The sequence below is a fragment of the Hemicordylus capensis genome, chromosome 4 (assembly GCF_027244095.1).
Source record: "Hemicordylus capensis ecotype Gifberg chromosome 4, rHemCap1.1.pri, whole genome shotgun sequence".
Classification (NCBI taxonomy): Eukaryota; Metazoa; Chordata; class Lepidosauria; order Squamata; family Cordylidae; genus Hemicordylus; species Hemicordylus capensis.
The window spans coordinates 153,020,435-153,044,453 of record NC_069660.1 but is presented as its reverse complement, the minus strand read 5'-3'; the positions used below and the strand labels follow the sequence as shown (position 1 = coordinate 153,044,453).

At 46.0% G+C, this 24,019-nt stretch overlaps 1 protein-coding gene and 1 long non-coding RNA gene across 7 annotated transcripts in view; one reads left to right on the top strand and one right to left on the bottom strand.

Moving 5' to 3' along the window:
- Positions 1 to 532: 532 nt before the first annotated feature.
- On the bottom strand, positions 533 to 3,107 carry LOC128322011 (uncharacterized). Its single transcript, XR_008305473.1, has 4 exons — positions 2,999 to 3,107; positions 2,530 to 2,553; positions 1,818 to 1,846; positions 533 to 667 (listed from the first exon to the last, which is right to left on the bottom strand). It is a non-coding gene; the product is annotated as an uncharacterized LOC128322011 (long non-coding RNA).
- Positions 3,108 to 11,515: 8,408 nt separating this feature from the next.
- Positions 11,516 to 24,019, top strand: part of RGSL1 (regulator of G protein signaling like 1) — a 218,724-nt gene continuing 206,220 nt past the window's right edge. For 3 of the 6 annotated variants that reach the window (XM_053250705.1, XM_053250706.1, XM_053250701.1), the window contains exons 1-2: positions 16,594 to 16,732; positions 23,357 to 23,504. The gene's annotated coding sequence lies outside the window, so the exon portion shown is untranslated. Of the gene's footprint in view, positions 11,601 to 16,546; positions 16,733 to 17,224; positions 17,246 to 23,356; positions 23,505 to 24,019 lie in introns of those variants that run through there. The other 3 variants (XM_053250702.1, XM_053250703.1, XM_053250704.1) reach the window with 3 other exon arrangements.

Sequence of the window (24,019 nt, the reverse complement as noted above, 5' to 3'; positions counted from 1 at the left end):
TTATAAATTAATAATAGTAATCTCTTATCAATTTCCAAATCTATTAGTTTTTGCCAGAGCCTGTCTCTTGATATGGAATAAGACGCCGATTTTAGATCTATAAATGCAGTATAAAGTGCAGCACCCGACTTAGCTGTATATTTTTCAACAAGATAATGGAGGGTCAGTGCATGTTCCGTAGTAGAACGACCTGCTCAAAAGCCAGCCTGTTCAACTGCAAGAATGTTCTTTTCCTCAATCTAGTCCACCAGCTTAATTGCTAAGTGTTTAGCATAAATTTTACTAATCACACTCAGGAGACTTATAGGCCTGTAATTTGCAGGATCACTCCATCTACCTTTTGGTTCTGGCATGGAGGGTTCCTCAATGAGCGCTTCCCCCAGGATGTCATTGGTGATGCGAGGTGCTGGAAGGGGTTCTGGCATGGAGGGTTCCTCAGTGAGCACTTACCCCAGGATGTCATTGGTGATGCGAGGTGCTGGAAGGGGTTCTGTCACAGAGGGTTTCTCAGTGAGCTCTTCCCCCAGGATGTTGTTGGTGATGCGAGGTGCTGGAAGAGGTTCTGGCACGGAGGGTTCCTCAGTGAGCTCTTTCCCCAGGGTGTCCCCCAAAACATTGGGGAGTCCCCCAGAAAATGGTGCAACATGGGTTGGGTTTCTGGGATGACCTGAAAGAGAGGAAATAAAGCAGGAATCAGGAAATGATCGAGGCTTGTAGGCCTGATAGAAATGGCCTCCCTTTTCTGCCTAGGTTAGCCAGCTGGGAAGTAGCCGGGAATTGTGGGTGAGGTGGGCCACCCAAGGAAACAAGCAAGGAATGAAGAGGAGTACATTGCATAGCACTTACTGGCAAGACAGCCCTCACCAAGTACACTTCAGAAGGGAGTGCAATGGCCAGGCTCTGCCTGCTTGCCTCTCTTGGCTCTCTTTGCCCTACTCTGGCTGGCAGCCTCTCTTGGGCAGAGGCCTTTTCCTAGCTAGCTAAGATCCTTTAACAGAAGATGATGGAGTCTCATCAGGAGACCTTGTGCATGCAAAGCAATTGTTCCACTACTGGGCTATGGGCTCTCCCTTCTGTGTGAGGAAAGAAGCTTCTCCTTTGAGCAGAATGGGAGCTGATGGTTGACATGGACTATCTCTGGTTCACGAACCAATCCCCAGTTACAGCCTCTTGGCCTAGTGGGGTGGGGGGGTCTTGAAAATCTGCCTGGATGCCATAAGCAGGAAGCATAGCTGTGATCTCAGGAATGCAGGCCTGGCTCCTAGAGGTAGAAAACTGTGGTCGGAGAAAGAAAGAGTCTCTTTGGTCCGAGCTCAGAGCATATTGGCCAGGAAATGTTGCCCTTGTTTTCAGGTGATCCTCCAGTTCCATTTTGACCCATGTAATTGTCAAAAAATGAGATACTTTGGAAACAATTAGCTTCCTCCTCTTGAAGGCAGGGAGAAAAAGACCCAGAGGATGTCTTGGGGCTGGGTGTGGGCAAAGGGTTCTTGCAGGACTTTTTCAAAAGTGCACAACCTCTAAAGGAGAATGACCAAACCTACCTGCCTGCTGCCACAGCCCTTTCCCCATCTCCTCTTCGAAAAGATAGCTAGATGTGACTCACAGAGCACCCCCCCCCCAGTCTCCTCCAACACTTTCGGCTGCATCAACAGCAAAGGATAGAGGTGGCTGAACTTGCCCTCCTGCTATCCATCCATCGGATGGATGTCTGCCCATCTCTCTCCATTGTCTAAGAGAAACAGTTCTCCAAGGAGGCTTTCCCTGGGGGGCTGGGGAGCCCTGAGGAGAAGCAGGCACTCTCATCATCCACTTACCTGTCAGTGCCCCCTCTTCATCTTCATCCCTGCAGAAATAAGGAGAAATATTCTTAGTAGCAAATCACAGGAAAGAGAGGGTCTCCTCCCCCAGTAATACTAGGGGTATTACTAGTATTACTAGGGGTATTACTAGTATGTGCCCTCCCTCTAATTTTAATTCACATGCAGCCAAGTATGTCCTCTCCCATAATCCTTATAGGTAGCCCTGCTAGTTTTGGATGATTCCATAGTTGGGAGCAGTGAATGTAATTGCTGTTGAATGTCACTCACTGCATTTTGCTCAGAGTATTTTTCATTGAGGATTGACTGGTTGTGGCGGGGCGGGGGGTGGGCCTGCTCTCGTAGTTCACAGTCATGAGGCCAGCTTTCCCACCCCTCTCCAGTGTAGTTTCCCCACTTTTTAAAAAGCCCCCCCACCACCACAAAGGGACACATACATGCTGTTTTGTGTTTTAAATAGGAGGGAGGCAGCCTGCCAAAGGTATCAAGGGGACAGTTGACGAAATTGGCATTTGATTCAGCAGCCAATTACTGGCATTCTGAACATGGAAAGGAGATGGGCTCACCTTGATGAGGCAATATATGCCACACCTGGGTTTGGGCTATGTCTGAACACCTCCCCCTCATCACCCCCTCCCATTCCTTCAGCTGGCCACACCAGAGCCAAAAACATTAAGAGGAGTCAAGGGTAGAGAAGAGAGCAACTCACTTTGGTTCTGCCTCTGGGTGAGACCTATGGGAACATGAAAGAAGAAAAGGTTAGGCATGTTCTTGGAAATAACATGGGGGTGCTGGGGGGCAGCTTTTGAAGTCAGCTTCAACTGGTGGGCAGGATTTCCCCACAAGCCCCCAAGTGGGCCCACAGGAGCCAGCCAGTAGCTCCTGAGTGATACAGCTTCACCGGTCTAGGACCTCCAAGCTTAAAAAACACAGTGGAAATCAGCCAAGCAGGTGACGTTCGAGGGCCGCCTGCATTTCAAGGAGAAGCTGTGTGGCGTGAATAGTGGTGGTGAACTTGTGACCACTGAAGTTCCCACAGGGAGCACAAACACGTGTGAACACAGCAAGCTGGGCTTCAGTTCTCTGCCCAGACAGGCTAAAACAACGGAAGGGCATCTTTAAAAACCAAGTCCACACCGCCATTAGATTTTGCTTCACCCACCATGCCAGAGACTTACCTGCAGGCCACACATGACCAACAGCCACCCATCTTGACAACTAAGCTGATAAGCTGCTAATAAACTGACAGCCGAAGACAGCCAATTTATCGAAGATGCTTCAGCTAATCCAAGTGAGCCTGCTGCAGAATCTTCGCAGGTTTCCAAGGGGAACCATGATGGCAGAATTCTGTGGCTGACTGTGAAGTCGCAAGTTACTGTTACTGGTCATGCTGGCTCTGGTTTGAATCCAAACACTGTCTTGGGGGTGCAGCTCAAAGTGTCAGAGCACCAGGGGCGAGTCATCCCAGTCCTGCCCTCCCTGCTCCCCACATGTCACTTTCTATTCATTTGACTTTCCCCTTCTGTTAACAAATTCTGAAGGAAGGGGATGCTTGTGGATAGGGGTGGGCTGCAGCTGCTGCTTGTACAGTTGGACACAAAGTTTATAATAAGCCTTGCATGAGTCCTCTGTAACATGTAAGAGGGCAAAGGCAACAGCCACATCCATTCATGTCCCCAGCTAATTTCCCACCTAATCACTTAGATTAGATTTCCACCTAATCACTTGCTGAAGTCCTTTAGCTAGGAAATTCCTCTAAATCACATTCAGCACTGAGGCCCATCTCTGTTCAGAATACACAAAAAGAAAGCCAATTAACTTGTGGAACTCACCACCTCTAGATGCGGTGATGACCACTGCCTTAGATGGGCTTGAAAAGGGGTTAGAAAGATTCACGGGGGAGGAGAGATCCCTCTGTGGCTATTAGTCATGATGGCTATAGAGAACCTCCAGGTGCACAGGCTGAATCCCAGATGCTGGGGACATGCAATGGGTGCGGCTGTTGCCTTTGCATTCTTACATGTTACAGAGGAAGCATGCAGGTTTATTATAAACTTTGTGTCCAACTGCACAAGCAGTGACTGCAGCCCACCCCTACCCACAAGCATCTCCTTCCTTCAGAATTTGCTTACAGAAGGAAAAAGGCGAATGAATCGAAAGTGTCCGAGAGGGAGGGAGCGGGAGGGAGGGGAAATAAGAAGGACAAAGAAAGAGGGGAAGCACAAAAAATCAAGATGGCCCACAAAGAATGAGAGGGCACAACAGAAGACTGTAATGTACTTTTTGTATAAGGTTATGACAATGGAAAGCAAACAATTATCCCTGCCCCCTCTGTTTCTTCTTAGGAAACAACCCACATCCTTATTAAACTCAATAGGCCCAACTGTACAAAATCTTAGTTTCTGCTGCACATAGTTTGATGCACTGCACATTAAAATGAACACTGGACAAAGGGACCTCCTCTCTCTCCTCTCAAAAGACCCACCATGGTAGCTCATGGCCCCACAGGGGATGGATGAATCCCGCTAGGGATGCTACTCTTACATTTTTAGGCATTCTAGCGATTGCCTCCTTACAGCTATTATTTCTGCCACTATATTTAAACCACATGTTGTTGTTGGAAGTGCTTTTGCTTAATGTTTTGTTGACATTCTGTCAGCTGGTATGTACCCCTCACTTCCTGCCCCTCTGGCTGCTGCCGCCACCAACAGCACTGCAATTACTCTCCAGTATATTATTTTATCAGTAAGCAAAAAGGTGTCACGTAGAAATACGGAAGCACTCAGTTGCTGTTGAAACTCACTTTGCTCAGAGTGTTTTTTGCTCAGAATATTTTTCCTTGAGGATTGACTGGTTGGTAGGGCGGGGGGGGGGAGAGGCGCTCTTACCCCCGGACTTTGGGGCCCTGGTCCATGGCCTCCAGGGGCAGACTCCAAATGGTCTGGGGGGCCCCCTCCTGCAACCACCTGTGCCCGCCTCACCACACCGTACCTCTGGTGTTTTTGTTTTGTATAATTTAAGCGAGGAGTGGCAGCTGGGAAGTGAGCTTAGCAAGACTTGCCTACCTGCTCCCCGGTGTTGTCCGAAGTGACCGCTGGGCTTGTCTGTTCAGCCCAGTGGCTCTTGATAACTGCGAGGCGCTCCAGTGCGTGGCATCATGGGCTTGTGGCAATCTATTTTAACTGCACCGGTGCGCTGTAGCACCTGGCAGTAAACAAGAGCCTCTGGGCCGAATGGACAGGCCGAGTGGTCACTCCGGCCACCACCACTGGGGGGTGGGAGGCAAGTCCTGCTCAGCTCACCCCCCCCGGCCCACCCCTCAGCCACACACATGCCATGGTGGCTTGAATTATGCAAAAACAAAAAACAGAGGCATGGCGTGGCGGGCGCAGGGTGGCTGCTGGAGGCACCCCAGTTGCCTAGGTGCATCCCTGGCACGGGGAAGGGCGGACCTGCTCTCAGAGTTTACAGTCATGAGGCCAACTTTCCCACCCCTCTCCACAGAAGTTTTTCAACTTTTTAAAGAGTCCCCCCCACAAAAAATAAATAAAAATAAAGGACATGTTTCAGGTGAAAGAATGGCAACAAAAAGAAGGAGGACATAGGTGAGTCCAATAGAAACTCTATATTGCACCACAAGAACCCACCCACACAAAACCTTTGCTGTATGCAATATTAAATAAATCTGTAAAAAGACATTAAGGGGACACATTCAACTGCAACCTAATATTGTAAGGATTTTTCTCAAAACATACCGAAGGATGAAAGTTGCTGGATATTTAATATAGACTGTTTTAGAATTACCCACATATATACTCAAATGAATACATAAATCCTTAAAATCATCAAAATTCACATATACATACATTAAAATAACCAATAATACCCATTATGTTAATATTTCATATGGGCTAATACATAAAATCTAAAACACCCAACTATTCTTTCAATAATCCCTTCGTTTTATAGCTTCATGAGTTCCAAAAGGTGCACAAATGCAAAGAAGGGGTCACAAAACTCTATATGGACTTCTTGTACCACATGTGCTGATGTTTTAAAATCCAGATCCAGACACATCCTCTGTCTCAAAAAGGTGATAAAACCAGCTCCACATTCTACAATGCATGTGTAAGTACTCCTTTCTGTACTGAGCTGAAAATGCCATCAGATAAATTCTGATTTTCTTTATATCTATAGCCCTATTCAGATGTTAGATTATGTTCAGATGTTACAGATGCTACACATGTACACATTTTTCTGTGAATGCTTGTACATGGATTCATTTAAAAGCTGGACCTGGGTACAGGCCCCTCAAATACAGGCTACAGATATGAAGTGTACCATTGTTTGTGCATTGAACGTAACTTGTGAATAGGGCTTATTTGTACACATAATATGCGTTCAAGGACACTGATTCCAAGTATGCTTACATGGCAGTCCAAGGAGCACACTTCAATTTCCTTAAAAGGAAACAGCACTAGCATTTTATGTTGTTTTTGTAATATCTTTTATTGACCGACCAATCAATCAAACTATATCAGGGGCTATCAATGGCCAGTTATGGAGAAGATGGCATGATTCTGTCATGAATACAATGTAGCAACACATGTATTTTGCCATAGGAATGTTTACAAAATATATAATGCATAAAGGTGGCATAAAGACACTGGTTGATACCAATGCTGACAAGGCACATGTGTCAGCAGGTGTTTCCTGTGCAGTCTGGAGTGCAGCCTTTCTGTCATAAAGGCTAGAAACTTGCTTTCAAACAATGTGCTTCTGTGGAATTGCATGTCCCTGCTGAAAGGGTAGCATTGACACTGGATCATCTTGTATTTCATCATCTTTGAAGTATGAGGTATCAAGTACTTTCCAACATTTCCTTTGTTTTCTTCACATACCAGAAATGTGTGTGGAAGATGCAGATACACATGCAAAACTGGAAGAATAAGTAGTGCTTAGTCCATGAGATCGTGTGTCTTACTCTTATGGATGGATGATTTGGGTAATCAGTGGGAGCACTGGCAACTTTTAGATGCAGAAATGTGCCAATTTGGCTTGGCAGGTTGCCACCTGTGTTGCCCAGAAGGACTAGACCATAAGGACTTTGTGTCCCCTTTCCCTTTTATCTGATGGAGAGTGGGCCAGAATTGTACTCATGCCCCCACTCTGTTTAAGCTTTCTGTTTAATGGTTCTATTGTCTCTTTTATCAGGCCATGTTGCTGAGCTAATGGAATAAGAAAAGAGCACAATCTCAGAAAGGCATAGCAGTTCTTTGCTGGCATTCTTTGACTAGCTAACAAACAAAGGCAAAGGTCGCCATGCAAATACTGTGGTCAAATAAGTTCAGTCCTCCTTATCTTCCGACTCCTGCTCCGCCCAGGTAAACACACCTCCGCTCAGATAGGTCAGTGACATGCACTTGCAGTGCTCAGCAATGCTAATTTGTTTTAGTACAGGAGAAAGAGAATAACAATCCCTAAATATCAGACAAACTTCATTCTTGGGACCACAACTAGGATTTTAGGAGGCAGATTCCTTAATTCAGTCAGAAATATTGAACACATGTCTACTTTGGGGGGAATGAACAACCTATAAACTGCTGCAAGTAGTCCTACAGAAATATTGGCACGTGATAGTCTCCCAGAGTTATGGGCCTCCCACAACAGATTCACTTGTATCACACTATCTGTACCATCACACTATCTCACCATCAGATCCCCAAATTCGGAATGGCCCGGCTACTGTCAATCGTAGTGCTTCAGTGCTGGAAATGTGATTCCAGAGCCTGTCTTACTATGGGGAAGTTGCTTTGGGCACATAGTTTTGAAGCAGAGGATGGAGCCAGAAGTCTAAGGAGATGGTAGACAAATTTGTTGGATGATGTGGGCTTCAAAACCCTGTTCAGGTCTTTGGTGTATTAATCTTGCATGAAGTGGTGTCTCTTGAGCTAGATAATGCACTGGCTCTCTTTGATTCTAATCAGCTATAGAGGATGGCAGAAATTGGCCCATTGGCCTTCAGAGAGGGGAGGGGTCCTGGACCCAAGCCAGCTGGTCACCTTCTTGCAACCTGGATTTCTTGCTTTGGCATTTGTGATGTCAGCACTTCAGAGGAACTAGTAATTAGCTTGGTAACTTGTTCTGCATAGGGTAAAGGTCATTATTGTAGCGAGTCAGCTCATTGGGACACAATCTGAGATGGTAGTATATTGCACTCTCTCAGCAGCAACCAGATTGGGCTGAAAGTGGAGAATGAAATAGGATCTGATGAAACCTTTGATTAAAACATAATCTTTGGAATTGTGCTGAACATGTTTTCCTCTTCTTTCCACCACTCAGTTTCAAAATGACTTTCAAGCTGATAAGGATTTTTGCTGTGCTGGTGAAATGTCATTTTCTATTGCACAAGCACGTACATATTATATGGCCTTAACGACATTATGGATTGGAACGTTTTCCATAGGAATTACAGAGATCTTATATTCTGCAAAGGATGAAAGGAGGACTGCTAATGAAGTTTGTGCCATGAGATTGGACCGTCCTTCTACCACCATCACCTGTACCATCCCTCACTGCACATGCAGGATACGTCAAGCAGACTACTGGGAATGTATTCAATCAGTCACAACACTTTCCCCTCAGTGTTCCCTCTAACAGGGATTCCCAGATGCCTTTGACTACAACTCCCAGAATCCCCAACTGCAATGGCTTTTGCTTGGGGATTATGGGAGTTGTAGTGAACAATATCTGGGAATCCGTATTAGAGAGAACACTGATTCCCTTCCCCGTGAAATGGGGGGAAGGTGGTCTTGCTGAACACTCTCTAGCCTTGGAATTTCCTAACTTTGTGGTCGGTCACATGGGCATACTGTTTGAAAGTCTTGCTAGCATGCTATGAGGATTAAACTGAAAAGGACTTTTGTGAGCCCCAAATGCCCACCTCCAGAGAAGGCTGCCCACTGTGTCTCTGCACAATCTATTGCTCTGGCTTTGCCTCCATCCAGTCAGTCTTTACTGACAGTGGATGGGGATAATTTATGCTGCATCTCTGCATGTTTTGTGATTGTATCATTCAGTTGCCCCAGTGCATAGATGCAACAAAATTGCCCACCCTTAGAAGTGGCTGACACTTCTCAGCATGAGTCACTATTTTGGGCTTCCTTGTAATGTTTCTTTTCTTTCAGAGGATAGACACAGCTACCCTCCCTGTGTGTTTTGTTAAAATCAGAAAATGTTCCTTTTTTTGTTCAGCTTATTCTGTATTTTTGCTGTGTGGTTTTGCTAGTCATGTATTTGCTGTGTGGTTTTGCTAGCCAGGAGCTCTGAAGGGCACTGAAGCCTCATCACTGGCAGTCTCACTCAGCCACTCTCTGGCTTTCAAAATTTAAGCTGCCATTCTGGACATATACTATTAAGCATACTTTCATAGGGCAGGCATGTCTTTTTGCAGCCACACTTTTATTTATTTATTTTTAAGGAATAAAGGTGAGATTCTCAGGAACCTGAACCAAATCCTGCAGTCTGCAATCTTTCTATGTTTTCATGAAATCATGGTGCACGCACACCTTCCTTGTTATTGTACTTTACTTTTTATGGTCCATGTTTTCTAGGCTCTTGGAAGAGGAAAACAGTTCGAGAACCAAAGTGTTCATCTCTTTCTTCACAGGAGCCTGAACTCCGTTCATCCAGAGAGCAAGGCAGAATGGGGAGCAATTATTTTGTAAAGCACAGAAGAGCCTCAGCAGCATATTCATAAGATGCAGAGTACAAGGCCAGCTGCCTGTTCATGAGAATCAAGCTTTGCACTTAATATTCAGAAGAAGCAGAAGGCAAATGCATGCATTTTGGTGTAATTTTGTATTCGTAGCACTAAACCATCCCAATTTTATGCAAAACCATATTGTTTTGTTTGGCTTCAGGAGGTTGTTTTCCTGTAAGTTCCAATCTAAGGTGAGATGAAAGATGCTTTGAAAGAGGAATTTTGTTCTGGAATGGGTTTACCCTACTTTGCATTCAGGAGATATATAGGTGATATTTAATTTGGAAGAGGTTGTTCTTCTCAGATGGTAGTTTGTATTTAGAATTGCCCTTTAACAGTGACCTGTGCTTTCTAAGGAAAGGCGTGTGCATGTGTAGCACCGTGATTCTGACAGCTTGACTGGCTTGTAGGAGGAGGCCTGGTCTACACAGGTTGCAGGATAATGAAGTGGTAGAATGGACTGTCCACAGGGCTGGCCTGTCCACTAGGTGAACTAGGCAGTCACCTGGGGGCCAAGTGGGAAGGGGCGCAATGGCCTGAGTCATGTGCCACCCGGCAAGCCAAAAGCAGGACCAGCCTGCCCAATAGGCGGACCTAGGTGGCTGCCTGGAGCAGCAGCCTGTGAGGTGCACTGTTGTATCCCCTGCCCCTTTGCCCACCCATGCCCCCTGCATCTCCGATCTGAATGAACAAGTGGGCAGGCAACTGAGCAGGTGCCCCCCCATCCCTGACATCATCTGGCCACCCATTTGCTCTCCTTTCCACCTGCCACAGCTTAGGCTGCTAGCAACTTCTGGCCAGCCAGCCTGCCACGGTGTGTTATCATCACATTGTTGCATTGTGTGGCTATATCATTATAATGCACAGCAGCAGGCCAGCTGCCCAGAAGCAGCCAGCAGTGGCAGGAGCAGTGGGCGAAGGTAGCAGAGCAGTAAGGACAGCAAGTGGGTGGGAAGGCGATGGGGACTGCCTGCTTGCTGGAACGATGGGGACTCCCCACCCACCCACCTACCCACCTGTTCAGACATTGGGGCTCACCTACTTACCCACCCACCCACTCGGATTGGAGTTGTGGGTGTGGTTCGGACAAACATTGGCAGTTTTCTTGGGTACCGTTACATACAGAAAGTCCAGACTTTATGGTATAGGGTGCATGCTTGCAAACTGCAAGCCGTTTTACTAGTTTAGTCATAAAACATCAATGTTTCAGTCTTTATTTGCATGTTCATGCCTCTCTCACACACACATACTCACCCTAGTCAAAGTTTTCCATGGTAATCTGAGTCCCAGATTTCACTCCTGGATTTAGGGGTAAACTGAATCCAGTTGCTAATGTATGTTTGGGGGTGGGAAAGCAAAAACGAGGAGGAAGAAGAAGAGTATAATAGCTTTACTCTGTTCTTAATGAGGGAGGATTCAAAAAATTTACCTGAGCTCCTTTAATTGAACATCTTTTCAGCTCTCTCAGTTTCATGGAGGAGAGGGAAGAGTGTCAGACAGCAGCCTTCCCTCCTCATGACTGGCTGACTGATGCTCAGTTACATTTCCCTCCTTGTTTAGCCTGTCGGTCAGACTGAGAGAGGGGTTGGCTGAACTTGTGCACTAGCCAGCCAGACAAAGGAAAGAAGGATGCTGCCTGATACTCCTCCCGTGTCCCCATAGGCGGAACTTGGGGGGGAGGCAGGCAGGGCACGTGCCCTAGGCTCCACTGAGGTGGGGGCGCCACGCCAGTTCCAGCCACCCCCACCCCATTGCCCACCTGCCCAGCCCCAGGGCCCCTCAGCCACTTGCCTCCAGCTCCGGCCTAGGATCGGCAACAGACTGCAAACTGCAGAGCTCTTCTCTCCCCGCCTCTCAGCTGATCGGTGGGTGGGCGGGGCTTCCAGAGAGGCCTCCGAGTGGGCCTCCCTGAAGCCTGAACTCAGCAGGCCCCAGCAAGCCAGGAAGGAGGCTGGCAGAGCTCCCTGCAGCAGACCCTCCCTGCAGCAGACCAGACCATCCAGCACAGCTTTTGCAAGGTAGGCTGTGAATTCCTTTTTGTGGTTACCCCCGTATATAGGAATCTGCTTGCCATAGGGCTTTGATATGGGTGGTGGGGCGAGACTGAGAAGTCTCTGAATATTTAATTTAAAACAGACTGGAAAATGTGCTGGCTTTAAAAACAAAAACTATCTAAGGCCTATAAGTGGCTTGTTTCACGTCAGAAAATTACAAAAACTTCTGGAACAAATATTTATTCATTCATTCTTTCATTCATTTATAAATGCACTTATGTTCAAGTTGTTTTGCAACCCAGAAGGTCTGAGTGAGAACTGTGAAGCATGTGTGGTGCTTTTATTTTATTTTATTTTTCTTGTGTGTGAACTGCTCTCCAATAACTTGCAGGGACTTCAGGGTAAATCAGGCCAACATGTGAATGCAGCACCTCCATTCCAGAGGAGATGTGTGTTAAAGGGCTTTAAAAGCATCGTGTGAAAAACCTCCTGGAATCAAACTTGACTGAATTTGTTCAGAATTCTGAGAAAACAAACATAGGCTCACCCTGCATGGTTGAAAGTATTCTTTGCTAATCTGCAGTGAGGAGGCCATTTTAATAATTAGCGTTGCTAGTGTGTTCTAGGCATTAAAAGTAGCACAAATATAGAGTACTCGATGTATCTCACTATATACTGTGAAGTGTGCATGTGTGTATTCAGTGAAATGTATTTCCAGGCAGCATACTTATTTTGAAATATCAGACTTAAATCCTTGGGGGCCTGGGATGTGTGGAGGCCCTGGACTTTGAGGGGCTGGGGGCCCATTTTAAAATCTCATCTTAGCCCATTCCAACCTTGCTATGCCCCTGGCGGTCACTACACATGAGTTTCTGCACAACACCTGCACAGAAGAAACTTCCATGTAGAAAATGTCTCCCTTGTAAATTGACCCTGAATTTTCCATCCATGACTGGGATATTTGAGAGTTAAGAGTCAATAATAAAAGAACAGCACACTGCTTGTGACAGGAAGGGGCAAATTACAATGATTTCTTAGTTTGGCAGGGGCTTGTTTTGGCTGTCTGCTCCTGTTGCAAATGCTTCTGTCTAATGTGGCTAACTAATGTATCCTCCTCCCTCTTGGTGTCAAAGTAAGCACTGGTGTGGTGAATGCACGTATACCCCATCATGAGCCAACAGTCATCATAAGACAAAGGCTGGCAGGAATCATTCACTGGTTTATAGACCACCACCACCTTCTTCTTCCCCTATTTTGCTAGTGGCTATTTGGGCAGGTGATCCTCTAGGACAAAGTCATGTTTTTTAAAAAGCATGATATGAGACAGAGAAAATGACACTTGGAATCCTCGCATAACTCCTGACTGTTGTTCTAAGTCTTTTACAGAGATGGCTCATGTTTTCAGGTTTTGATCAACAACCATGTCTAGATGGTACAGTGTTCCTTTTAACAGGGATTTCCAGATATTGTTGACTACAAGTCCCATCATTCCTGTTTGGACAGGGGCACAATTTCAGTGCTTGCCCTAGGCGCTATTTTCCCTAGTTACGCCTCTGCGTGTCCCCAAGAACACTCATTATACTGGATGCTAAGTCCTCTGGTCAGGAGCTAGCAACATTCCAGTGAGTCCAAGAGGTGGGAGTAGAGGGCAAACTTTCACCCAGCTGGTAGGTTCCCTCTCCCTCAGGGGCCCAACATCCCCCCTTGTTCAATTATATGTACATGCCCCCACATATACAATGTTTATTATTCCACATAACTCATACTGATAGCAGAGAATTATCTGAGAGAAGCTCTCTCCCTCTTTCTCTGTATATATCCACTCTTTTGTAATAAAAATAATGACATTTATCTGTTATATATTTTGAAGAATTGGTCAGTTGGTTTATATGAAGTACTAGTATTTTTAAGCCCGTTATGATAACGGGCGCTAGCTTTCTATCCCGTCTTTTCTGTCTCTCTCTCTCTCTTTCTGTCTCTCCCCCCCCTTGTCCCCTCTCTCTTTTTGTTTCTTGTTTTGTTGTTGTCTCTGTTTTTGTTCTTCCTTATTTTGCTTTTACTTTTTTTTTGGGGGGGGGTGGATGAATAACGGCCAAAATGGCCCATGAGAAGGTGGCCGCCCCCGCCTATCGCCCTCCCGCGCACCCAGCTGCCGGAGCCCACCTTACCCGCTCCAGCCCGAAGGAGAAGAGAGGAACTCGGAAACAGAGCTATTCTCTGTGTTAAGCTGCTGCCTATACCAGAGTTTCTCAACCACCGGTCCGGGGACCGCTGCCGGTCCCCGAAGGGTTGAGCGCCGGTCCCTGACTGGGAGTCAACCCCCCCCCCAACAACTGCAATCAAGGCACTCACTTCCTCAATTTTGCACATGGTACGGAAGAGGAAGAGTATCACCTTCTTGTCCCTTGCCTCCACGTGCTGCTGTGATCTTCCTACAGCTATTTTATTCCCTATCTTTACAGCTTCAAACTGTATGCGGTGTGGAAGGTATGCCACCTGAAGGGCTGCCACTTGAAGGGCTGCTGGTTCTTGCATGCTCATTGTTTGCAGCCAAAGGTTGATTGATTGAAACCCAGCTGCCTATTGTGGTCGAGGCGCCTTGAGAGGGAACGCTGTTTCCCTCTTGCATCGGTGGGGTGTTGTGGTCCCTCTGCCCCCTGTAACCCCCTGGTCTGCACCGCCGGTGGAGGACGGCGGTCCCCTTTATGACCTCGCCGGGTGCGGGGGACAATCTCTGTCCGGGATCATGCCGCGGTGAGGGCTAAGCAGAGGAGGGAGGGAGGAGGGCCGCCTTGGCTCACCTCGCAGGTATGCGCGGGCAGCATGTGGGACCACGTGAGCTGCGTGGCCCCAAAGGCAGGCTGGTGTGATTGGCTCCCGCAGGGGAGTTGGGAGGGGGGCACAGAAGTGCACATTGTGAGAGAGGATGGGGAACACTTGCTACACTCTGGTGCGCAAGCACAGTGGCGGCAGCTCTTGGACCCAGGCGACCTTCCGAGTGCAGTCCGGTGCACCATTGCCTCACCCACCCTGAACAGTGCCTCGTCTCCCCAGCGAGGAAAATGAGGCATCTACCACTACAACGCCCCACACCCTCCGCCATCTCAGAATCACCCCCTTTCTTTTAATGCCAGGTCTCCACCGCTCTTCTTCACATTTTCTTTCACCATTAAAAAAACCCCATTCCCAGCACCTGCCATGTAACGAATTTAACGAGTTTTGGAGGAGCTGCACGGGTTTCATTAGGTCCACTTCACAAAGTGCACATCTAAGAGCAGGATCCAGATCAAGTCAGGTGATCATGACCAAGCAGCATTGACACAAATGAGAGATGACTAAATTAATTTCAGTGGGTGGTCGTGACTAACGTTGTCTGGATCCTGCCCTGCGACTACACAACTCCTGCTAAAACTCCACCTCCATCATGAGAGGGTTAAACTGTAGATTTCCGGCTCTACTGAGCTTGCCCTGCTCTCCTCTCCTCACCTCCTTTTTGCTTTGCTTGACATCCAGCCTGATGAAGCATTTTGGGGGATTCAAAAGCTTGCTTGTGCGTTGTTTTCATTGCCCCCATGTAGCTTTTGAATTTTTCTAATGGCCCAACATCCCCTCTCCACTGAGTAATCACAAGCACCTCCACCCCCACCCCACACAGTATAAGACATACTGGAGACAAATCTTCAGTATAAGACATACTGGAGACAAATTTGTTCACCCAGGCTTTTAGATTCAGGGGTTCTCAACCTTGGGTATCCAGACATACCCCCGCCGCCATTGCCCTCGCCTTTTTCAGGGCGGCCGCTTCTGGTTGCCTCGGCCTCCTCTCGCTGTGCTGCAGCTCATGGCTGAGGCGGCGGCTCTGCCGCCGCCTCGGCCACTTTCCCCCGCCGCCACACACCGGCTAATGGCCGCCCGTGGCTGTGGGACACTGGTGTCTGAGGTCCTGTGTCCCTTGGGCTCTTCTGGGCCTGCGCTTCGCGCAGGCCCAGAACAGCCCAGGGAGGCAGGGACGCAGATCCCCAACGTTCCAAAGCCACGGCCACTCACTTAGCCTTTTATTATATAGGATAGTCATACTTTCCGATGACCTACAGATACCAAATTTTGCATATACAATCTTGCCACAGAAATTAGCTGAATGCACTACTTTTTACATCAGAATAAACAGGGGGAAAGGTTTAAATATTTTCTTGCTTTTTTTAGAATAATTCTGAATATAATCATATTTTAGCTGTTACTCTTCTCAACAGATTTTTAACACTCAATAATCAGATCAATAATACCAAAATGATGTCATGCCCAAGAGAAGCAGAAGTGTGGTAATTATTCAATAAAACGAATAATGGTTGAAATTTGAAATCCTACAAATTTAAAACTGGGTTTTTAAAAAACTTTTCTTTTGCAAGCATACTAAGAAAACAATTCTATGACCTATACAGGTAGGCCTCAAATAGCAATTTCACTCATTCACAGGTCACCTCCCTGTATACCAATTTAGTTATTGAAGGGATCGTTTCGGTTATTTGCTATTTTCTAAATTGCCCCCCCCCCAATTGTTACATCATTTAAATAGCCATTCTTCCCGCTTTGTAGGTGGCATGTGGGGAGATTTACAGAAGCAGTGTGAGAGGCATAACCTGCTCCATCCAATCTTGCCTCTTGTGCTGCTTCTTTAAACTGCCCTGCACATCAGCTGAGAAGCAAGTTACAGGTGACCAGGGTTTGTGTAACTGAGTGTCTGAATGCATGCAACTGTAGTTTGGACCCTAACTCAAACTGAGGTTTCAGTTACCAAATTCCAGTTTGAACCCTTGGTGAGGTTCGCTGCTTGGGCCTCTGGTTTGTGGCTGCCTCCATTATGTCTGAATGCAGAACTAGAGGCAGCCTTCCCTGGAACTGAAGTGGAGGGAAGGAAGCTCCTCCCTCTCTCCACCCTGATTGGCTGCCACAGCTGTCCATCAATCAATGGCGGAAGCCCGTCAGCCAGCTCCCCCTCCTCTCTGCTGTTTGCAAGACTGCAGAGAAGAGGCCAGTGCTTATGTCTGAATCCAGACAGGTAAGCACTTGGAGAAGTGGAACTGGGGGTCCCAGTTCTGTGTTATGTCTGAATGCGGCCTTTGTCTCTGAGCCCTCATTTGGTAGACTGATATTCTCAGGTGAGAGAGAGGCTTCCTTCTTCCTTTTCGTCTTCTTCCTCCTCCTCCTCCTCCCCAGCAGCTTGAGGTAGTTAGCTGCAGGTTCTCTGTTCAAACTTGTATTTCCCCTATTAAACCTATTTACTTGGAATCTTAAGCACACATCTCCTGATACTCTTAATGAGTTGTGCATGCTTGTCACCTAAGCAATTCAGTTGTACTAAGGGGAAGTTAGATAAACACTCCCTCCAATACAGCCCTCCTTCAAATGTTGGACTTCAACTCCCATAATCCCAGACTATTGGCCACTGTGGTTGGGGATGACGGAAGTTATAGTCCAACTTGAGGGCCAATGTTGTGCAGCCCTGCCCTAAAATTTACATCTCTGTACATCAGCATGACTACTTCTGTTGGAACAGGCATTTCCTTAAAATCCTGGCTCACAACTCAATTTTTGGAATGAAGGAGTACACCATTTAAAATTATTGATATGGCTGAGACATTCTGTCACTCTCTGCTGATACCATGTCAAAGGTGGTTACTATTTCTTCCCTTCCTGCAAGAAAAACCCTTCAGCATTCCTTTACTGCACCTTGAGCAGACTCAGTTCAGTTGATGCTATGGAGAAAAGATCAGGACCACTCTTTCCTTCAGGAACAGAGTACAAAACTCACCTCTGCCTAAAACAGTTGCAGCGTGGCATGGTATATTGAATCATTTAGGTGACCTATGGACAGAATGAGGATGATAACTGTTAACAGAGCAAAAAGAGCTTTCCCTACGTTACCGATTTCTGCAGTGATGATATCACTCAGGCTGAAATATGTTCGAATTCACTCTGATAATAGAAGCTAGTTCTAAAAGGCTTGCCTGCCACTTGCAGGGCTGGCTGTACCTTTTGTTCAGATTCCCACAAGAATGAATGCGACAGAGAGAGCCTCCTTTTAGGACTGGGTAGAAGGCACCCTCGGAGGTGGATACTATTTCCACTGCAAGAGGCTCCATCAGAGAAATATTAGGCCTCAACAACTGTGGGCAATCTGATTGAATTATCTGTCATATATGCTAAACAATGTATTAGTAGAGTAAGGCCTAAACTGTATGTTATGTAAAATACATTAGAAGGTGTGCTTTAAAAAGAAAAGTCAGTCTTAACAAAAGCTGTGAGGGGTTGCCCTTTACATTATGACATTGGGGCTGCACCAAGAACGCACCTGCCCTGAAGTTGCTGGCAGATGTGCCGACGCGCTTGTGGCACATCCTTTAATCGTGTGAGAGCAGTGTTCATCCAAAGTGCCCCTCTCCATTCTCCTCAAAAACTCTGTTCTTTGTGCAGCCCCAACATGATTGCATGTAAAGGGCTGTGTTAATCTGTATTAACCGGCCCCTTTATTAATATTTATTAAGAATATATACTGCTTTTCAGCACGGAGGTTCTCAAAGCAGTTTACATGGCAGTCTGGGAGAGGAGTTAACCCAGGGGCGTAGCTAGGGGAGAGGGGGCCCGTGTTCATCCCTCTCTCGGGCAGCCCCCCCAGAGTGAGGGAGACAATGAAGAAAATAGGGAGGGATGGAGCTGGAGGGCCCTCAGGAGCTGGGGGCCCGTGTTCTTTGAACCTTTTCGTTCAGTTATAGCTACACCCCTGAGTTAACCATTTGGCCCTGCACAGTTTTCGTGCTGAAAATCCACCCTAGGCTTCTGTTTGTCCCTGAGGCAGCTATCGACAGCAAATAGCTGCAGGGAGTGAGGTTGATTTTTGACGGGAAAACCAGAGGAGGAGGAAAGGGCTAACCCCACACAGCTTTGTCCCAGTTATAATATGTGTAAAGATGTGTTGTTCCTGTGGATGCCTGGAACAACTTCATGTGAAGAGAGTCAACCATTTATTTTTTAAAGGCAACTACAAGAGCCACGGGGGCAATTCACACGGCCACATGGGTGGGTGGGAGAAGGCAGGGTTCAACCTATCTTCCCCCAGATGATCGATCTGAGGTGCCTTGGCGTGTGAGCCATACACCTACACATCTCGTACTACTCCCAGTAGTGCTGATCAACCGAGGCCGGGACCCATTTTCCCAGCCTTGTGATATCCCATAAAGCACCTCATGCCTAGCGCAGTGCCTGGGGGATTCTCCTGTCAGACGGGCACTCTAGGCGCCTGTCTGTGTCTCCTTGGACTCCGTGGAGGCACACGATCCTTGCTCCCTTAACCACAGTTAACAGCTGGGCTTGGGAGAGGAGTTAGGCTTGGCGGGAGCCCCAGGATCCTTATGGATCCTGGTGCTCTACATGAGTAGCCTCGCCCAGGGTTATGCTGAGCTAGGCTGTTTGTGAGAACAGCCTCACTGACTGAAACAACCACACTATCACACTTGTGTCTAGAGAGCTTCTTGTTTTTAGACTCCTCTAGGAGGCAGATAGTTCTGTTTTAAATTCTGATATTCCCATCCAGAACGATATCATACTCCTTACCACAGTCCTGATCTGGATCCTTGCCTCCTTCCCAGCTGCATTTTCTTAAAGCAGAGACATTGACAGTCTTAAGCACATAGTCTTAAGCACACTACATCCTAGATTTGTATGAGCGCTTTGTGAGAGTCATTTTTGGTTTAGAGCGTTTCCTAATGATCCCTGTCATGGAATGTCTCTTTCACTGCATACTGCGTTGATATTTTCATTGTGTTATTCATCGCAACCTCAAGATCTCTTTCTTTCCTGGTTTGTCACTGTCATTTCAGAGTCATCAGTGTAAAAGGGAAGTTTTTGCTGCATCATGTATTATTTGTCACTTAGTGACGCACCCTTTTTTTTGGCCTTCTCACTCATTATAAAGAGTTCCTTTTGCAGCTCTTTGCAGTCCTCTTGGTTTTTCACAATCCTCAGTGTTGTGTCATCTGAAAACTTGGCCACTTTACAGCTCACTCCCAACTCCAGATTATGTATGAACAAGCTAAACAACATATAGTTCCTTGAGGGACCCCAATTCTCCTTTGTGAGAGCTGCTTATTTATTCTTACTCCTATGGTTTAACTAGTAATTGAACTTCTGTGTAGTTAATAATATGCAAGCTGTATGTAAATCTTAATCTGTGATCATATGTGCACGTTTTGCTGCATGTAGAAATGCTTGGTGGCCACAATAACTGCAGTTTCCCAGAGAAGTTATGTGCTGTGTACACACCACACAATGTATGTATGTGCAATTATGGTACATGGAAATCTATTCTGCATGTTTGTTAAAAAGTACTATAGCTGCTAAATGTTATAAGCTTACCCACGTGGTGTTGTAGTAGAAAGGGGCAACTTTCTTGTAGAAAATCCTTATGGACCTCATGCCATACTGTAAAAGCATTCAGCTGCCTTGAAATTAATGTTCCTTAGCAAATGAACACGCTCTGATCAGGGAGGTATTCTATGGGTGAGGACTCCTACGATTTCCCCTCTGTCCTGGATGGACCACCACCTGGTGAAGGTTCAATTTGCAGCTGCTAGTCACCTCTGCAGGAGTGACGGGCCTATTAGGATGGTCTGCCCAAGGAGGCTATTGGATCCAATAAGATTCCAAGTAACCTTGGAGTGTTTTACTGTTGGCTGTGCCGGTGATCTTTTGACACCCTTGTGGAAAATTGGAATAATGAGTTCACTAGGGTGGTAGACTTGATCACTCCTAAGCATCATCTCCGACCCACTTCTAAATTAGCTCCATGCTATATGGAAGAATTGCAGGAGCTGAGGAGGCTAGGTAGACGACTAGAGCACAAATGGTGAAGTACTCGACTCAAATCCAACAGATTACAGCACAGAGCAAAATTGAAGATCTATGCTCTGGCAATATGTGCAGCAAAAAACAGAATTATTTGCTGCATGTATTGCATCTGCAAGTTCGTGTCCAGAGGAATGGTCAAGGGTGGTGAGGGGGCTTATACAGGCCCCTTCCACTCTGGCTTTGGAGCCATCAACCACTGTGAAGTTTTTAATGAGTTTTTCATGGACAAAATCTCTCATATTCGAGCCACACGAACAGTGTGGATTCCCCTAATGATGCAGAGTCTTTAGTGGGGGGTATCCAGTAACTCCTCTTGTGTGGTTATACTGGATCAGTTGCAGTTTGTGACTCCTGACGATGTGAACAAGCTTCTTGGAACTGTGCATCCTACCAGCTACTCCCTTGACCTTGTCCAGTATGGTTTATATTATCAAGCAGGGAGATTGTTGGAGAGGGCGTGGTTGAGATCATAAATTCTTCTCTGAGAGAAGGTAGGATGATTCCTTGTTTAAAGGAGGCAATTATTAGACCTCTCTTGAAGAAGCCTACTCTTGATCCTTCAGAGTTAAGCAATATAGGCCTGTTTCCAATCTCCCATGGTTGGCCAAGGTGATGGCTTTTCAACTCCAGGCAGTCTTGGATGAAACAGATTATGTAGACCCATTTCAAGTTGGTTTTCAGGTGGGCTTTGGGGTGGAGACAATCCTGTCTTACAAGGATCTACAGTTATCCTGTTGCAAACTCCATTGCTGCATGTGCTCCATGCTCCCAGCACAGACTTCCTTTCTTCTTCCCAGAATTCCCCTTGCAGCTCTCATTTCCCACCCACCTTGTCGACTGATTGGTTGAGCCCTGGAGTTCACCAGACTGTCAGTCAAGACAAGGGTTCACTTCCTGTTAACTCATTACAGGGTGGGGAGACTGGTCACTATACGATATCACTCTAGTTTTAAAAGAACGACAATGGCTACCAATAGGTTTTCAAGCAAAATACAAAGTGCTGGTTATTACCGCTAAAGCCTTTAATAGCTTGGGCCCAGGGTATTTAAGAGAACACCTTCTTTGTTATGAACACTGCTGCCTATTAAAATCTTCAAGGGAGTCTGAGGGTGCTGCCAGCTTGCCTGGTGGCAACACAAAGGAGAGCCTTCTCCGTAGTTGCCCCAGAGCTGTGGAACGCACTTCCTGCTGAGATTCTTGCTGCTCAATCCCTGCTGGCTTTTAGGAAACAACTAAAGACACATCTCTTCAGCCAAGCTTCTTAGTTATTTTGTGGTTTTTATGGGTAGCTTTTAAATTTGAATTAAAATTTATTGGTTGGTTTTAATGTTGTAAACTGCCTAGAGACTTTGGTAGTGGGCAGTATACAAATGTGCTAAATAAATAAGTGCAATTTGACTTGACTTGTAAGTGCAAGCTGACTGGTTTCCTGGTTTTGCAGCCCAGTGTGACACTCAAGATCTGCATTGTTACCTTGTGTACTTTCCCCTCTAATCTCCTGGCTGTTACATAAGCAGCCTTTAGCACCTATAAAACAGGGATGATGACAGCCCTAGCAACAGTCCACCATGAGAGAGCAAGGTGCTTTGAGAGGTTGCTATGTTCAGGACTTGGCTCCCAGCTCAATGGAGCTTGTGCTGGACAAAAGGGGGAAAGTGTATACTTTAACTTTTCCCCACAGTGAAATGAGGAGGATAGGGAAGAAAAGGCAAAGACAGTCATGATGACCGCTTGTCCTGTTAGATAGTTATTTGCTTAATGGTAAAGTGTACCGTCGAGTCGGTGTCGACTCTTGGGAACCACAGAGCCCTGTGGTTGTCTTTGGTAGAACACAGGAGGGGTTTACCATTGCCATCTCCTGCGCAGTATGACATGATGCCTTTCAGCATCTTCCTGTATCGCTGCTGCCCGATATAGGTGCTTCCCATAGTCTGGGAAACATACCTGCAGGGATTCAAACCGGCAACCTCTGGCTTGCTAGTCAAGTCATTTCCTCACTGCACCATGAGGAAACCCCCAATTCATTTGTGCCATGAAATCTGAACTACAAAGCTCTTTCCATATTGAAAGCAGCAGATGTTTTTGATAAATTGTTGGGTCGTGATTAAAAATGCTTTCCATCCACATAGCAGAGCACAGGGCATACCCATTATTGGCTTAACCTGTTAGTGGCATGGACACAATGTGAATGAGGCTATGTACATACTACAGGCTTTAGCTAGGTTCACATCTCAAGCAAAAGGTCATATACATTGCTTACGACTTGGAGTTTTCCTTTTTTTAAAAGAACAACCAACACACACAGACGGACAAGTGATCTGAGACTGAAAAACAGTGCCCTCTCTTATGCCTGAAGTAACTATTTTATGATGCTTCATGGTAAGGTCAGCTCTGTATGCCTACCAGAAAAGCCAGTATAACTTTGATTTGGATCTTTTTTGGAATGAAAGAACTGAGTTTCCTTGGCACAGAATATGTGTTTGGGGAAGTGCGGTGGTAGTGGTGAAGAGTATGAGAAGCCTTCCTATAAATGAGTTCCTTATTAGTTCTTATATTAAGGAAAAATACAGAGGACAAATTCTATCTTTACATGCTTCTTATTTTTAAGATATTGTCTGAAATGACAGATACTATTTTGAGACAAGCAGTTTCATGCATTCAGGCTATAGTAACTGTTGTCTTTAGGGAAATGTAAATTATGAACTCATCCTATAGGTTCAGGAAATATAGGTATATGAAGTCTAGGCACAAGATCAAAGAATTTCCTTGGGTGGCTCACAGGTTTTCCAAAGATGCAGCAGCCCCATTTCCCATTGATATAGCAAACCCAACAGGACTTGAGTAAGTAAACATGTGGCTTTTTTGTTTTTCATTTTCAGATTCTAGCAATACTTTGGCAGAGAAGAAGAAGAAGGAGAAGGAGAAGCAGAAGAGAAAAAGTACAACACTCAACCATGGTCTCCAGCTGAAATACAGTGAAGGCCACATCAGTCTCATAATGGCATATTCATCTAAAGACAAGAAGGAGTAAGATATTTAGGTTTTTTCAGAGCAATGGGATCAACTTAGTGCTATGGTGATCCTTCCAATATGATGTAATATCTATACACATGTAATTATGGTGGGGCAGCAGGGAGAGTGCTGCTGTAGGGACAAACATGCAGAGATGTGGTGTTAAAAAGAAGTGAACCCAGAAGGAAGATCAAGTGGAGTACAAAACTCTCAAAGCAAAAAGAAACAAGAAAAGGTTTTTCAAACAATGAAGCACTGCTGAAAGAGATAAGCCAGCTTTATACTAGTCCTATATTTTTTTAAGCATTATGTGAGCATTTGTGGAGAAGCAGGTAAATGCTCTGCATAATTATAAGTGATCCAATAAGTGCCTGAGTCAGCTGCCCAAAAACATACATGTCCCACACATACGTGTCCCATCAACATATATATTGAAATAGAACTGGTTACACTTCAAAGTTGGTCTGGGTGTGGGGGCTCCTGGATTTTTAGCAGTTGCCTCCCTCAGGTGCTGGGTTGTGGGTCTATAT